The sequence below is a fragment of the Lissotriton vulgaris genome, chromosome 8 (assembly GCF_964263255.1).
Source record: "Lissotriton vulgaris chromosome 8, aLisVul1.2, whole genome shotgun sequence".
In the NCBI taxonomy this organism is placed as follows: domain Eukaryota; kingdom Metazoa; phylum Chordata; class Amphibia; order Caudata; family Salamandridae; genus Lissotriton; species Lissotriton vulgaris.
The window spans coordinates 119,465,542-119,468,215 of NC_141696.1; positions in this window are offsets into that span (position 1 = coordinate 119,465,542).

Genomic DNA, 2,674 nt, shown 5'->3' on the forward strand with positions numbered 1-2,674 from the left:
TAGTGAATCCAATAATAACAGTGTTTTTTTTGCGTAGAATGTCTATTTGTAATTTGCCTTAGATTGTAATCGGTATAAAGGAAATATTTTTATACAAAACAATGAAGAACTAATTTGGGCGCGTAAATGTGACTTACTAAAGCAATGCAAGTAAATGTAATATACGCAGGCAACTTGTTTGCATGTAAAACAATGATCGAGTTTGTGCGAGTAAAAGGAAGTACGTAACTCCATGGAAGCGAGAGACGCGTAGGTGGAGAGGAGCCAGTGAGAACTTGCGGCGGAGATCAAAGAGAAAACTAGCAACCATATGAAGAGAGAGGGGGTGTTGTGCTTCGTGAGTTTAATGTTTGTGGTAAGAGAGTGGGAGCTGGGGGCGTCGGTGCCACCACATTTGTAGACTGCAACGTCCACGTGCACTTATTGTAAAGTGTAGTTATACAAAAAAGAAGCATAAAACACATGGCATCAACAGTCATTTACAACCCCCTACAATTAAAATTAAAATGTAATGACGCCTTTTGGAAACGCTTTCATCCTGTAACGTGTGTTTTATTGTATAATTTGAAAAAAACATACTGACAAAGTGTAAGTGTATAAGGGTGCGGGCTGTGTGCGTGCGCAGGTTGTAAGTGTGCAGTGTGTGGCCTAAAGCACTCTGAGTGGCTAATGTGTGAGAGAACAGTGAAATGGGGGCAGTGTGTGAGGAGGGGTCAGTGTATGTGGGTGTAGTGTGCATTCTGAGTTCCCGGGTGCGTGAGGCTGGTGTGGTGCGTGAGGCAGAAGAGTGTGTCAGAATTCTGAGTCTCTAACCCCACCCCGCCTCTCTTGGTAAGTCGTGGACTGCCCAACTTCGCTACCGTGAATGTCAGATGCTAAATATACTTGCTAATCAGTTTTGGGCTCAATAGTAAGGTTAATCCCCTGGATACCATTGGTAAAAGGTTCCTCTTGTTAAAGTCTGAGCCCAAAAGTCTCCACACATGGCTTCCCAGTATTGCAGTTCCAAAGTTTGTAGCTATTTAACAGGAATGTTTATTTTTTTTTCCACATGGCTCCGTGTTGCCAGTGATTTCATTAGAGGAGGAGAAGGAAATAAAGGGGGAGGGAGAGAAAGAGACCAGGAAATACAAAGGGAAACTGAACTAGGAAGAAAGACTCAGAGAATGTGGAGTTGAAGACAAGAACAGTAGAGAAAGGTTAAACATTACACAGAGAGCGAGTGCATGTCTGAATAGTAGTATAGGCTCTACGCGGGAGGAGGGAGGGGGGTGGGCAGCCATCGCTTCCGAGGGCTCAAGGCCCCAGGCGGCCGCTGCAACTGGCGGCGACTGCAGGGCGACTGCAGAGGAGGCCGGCTGTTTCTCAGTGATCCCATTAGGTTGTTATGGTAACGCGGGTTTACTCCGAGATTGAAAGAAGCAGAGGTCACGGGAAGAGCTGGGTGATTAGAGGAGATGGAGGGCAGAAAGAAAGAAACCCGTGCCTGGAAACAGGTCTGGAATAGCAATGAAGGAGGGAGTCAAAGATGGCGAAATGGAGCAAACAGCTATGGGCGAAGGGAAGGAAATCCAGAGCAGGAGGAGAGTGTTATGGAAGTTAGTGAAAGATGGATAGAAGGAAGGAATGAAGGACAGAATTAAAAGAAGGGGGAAGGAACGAGACGAAGGCAAACAAGCAAGAAGGGAAAAAATCAAACAAAGAAATGACAGGCAAGGTAAAAGGACAAGCTCTTGGCATTGCTGTGGGGAGGGGGAAGGAGAAATGCGAGTCAAGGCCGCCAGGCCGTGAAGTGTGAAGCAGTGGGCAGGGAAGCAGATCCCTTTGAAGCTGCTGGGCAGAAATGTGAGTCACAGCCTGGCGGCCGTGAAGTGTGCAGCAGTGGGCGGGGAGGCAGGATCAAATGATAAGGGGAGCCTTTGAAGAGCAAGGCAGTGGGATAGAAGCGCGTTCACGAGCACGTGCACTTCTACAAAATCCGCATCGTGATGTCAGCTTTGTGGTTTGACTGCAATAGGTCTCTCTGCGAGACCCAACAATCTGCCCTTCTTCACCCTGATGTACTTCCCCATAAAAATAGCTACGTTTTGGCTCTGTTCTACTAACCCTAATCCTTCGCAAAATCCATATTGTATATCTGATAAGGTCTGATTTTCCTCTGCCCTATCCTGTAGGCGTTCCAAAATAATTCGCCTAACTACTTTGGTCAAAGAATCCAATAACGAAATAGGCCTGTAACAGGCAGGATCCCGACAGTCCCCTTTTTTGAATATAGGAGCAATGGTGGATTCCACCCACGTTGATGGAAATAAGGCCTTAAAAAACAATTCATTGAACAGCTCACTTGTGCTAGAATGGCAAAAATGGGTGATACTTGTACCTTCTTCAACATTAAGACCACATATTCTATCATCCTCATGAGGGCACAATGCACAGTTAAAATCGCCGGAAAATATTAGCAATTTATCTCTATCATTTATATTACACAATGTTTTTAGTTCATTACCCAATTTCTTAACAACAGTGGAAAGGCTATCGGAGGAAATATTGTTATAGAAGTTAACGGTACACAGACAAAATATCGAGTTTTAAATATCGATATACCAAAATATCGAAGTTTAAATATCGATATACAAAAATATCGAAGGTAAGTAATATCGACAGTCTAAATATC